Here is a 378-nt window from a genome sequence, read left to right as displayed (position 1 = left end):
TGGCTGGGCCTGATCCCTTGGTTGTCCTAAAAAGAAAGAGAGAGATGTCCTGAAATTAATTAAAAACTATTAATATTCTTATTACAAAGCTTTTCGTACAGATTGAAGTGATTTCAACTTGTAATTTCTGCTTCTGTATCCCTTGCTTTTAGTGAGCAGTTTCTAGCCTGACTTCCAAACAGCGGTATGGTTGGGTTTTTTTGTTGGTGGTGTTTAATTATTTTTTTAAACTGTTTTCTCCAATACACCATAAACTCTAGAAGTCTGAGACGTTTTCCAAAAAGTGCAGTGCCTTTTTTTTTCTATTGTGATGTAATGATGACCATTGTGCTTTATTTTGGAATTACACCTCCTCCCCCTTCTTTGCCACTCTACCCC

The sequence above is a fragment of the Phaethon lepturus genome, unplaced genomic scaffold, assembly GCF_000687285.1.
Source record: "Phaethon lepturus isolate BGI_N335 unplaced genomic scaffold, ASM68728v1 scaffold42892, whole genome shotgun sequence".
Classification (NCBI taxonomy): domain Eukaryota; kingdom Metazoa; phylum Chordata; class Aves; order Phaethontiformes; family Phaethontidae; genus Phaethon; species Phaethon lepturus.
Note: the sequence above shows the minus strand (reverse complement) of the source record.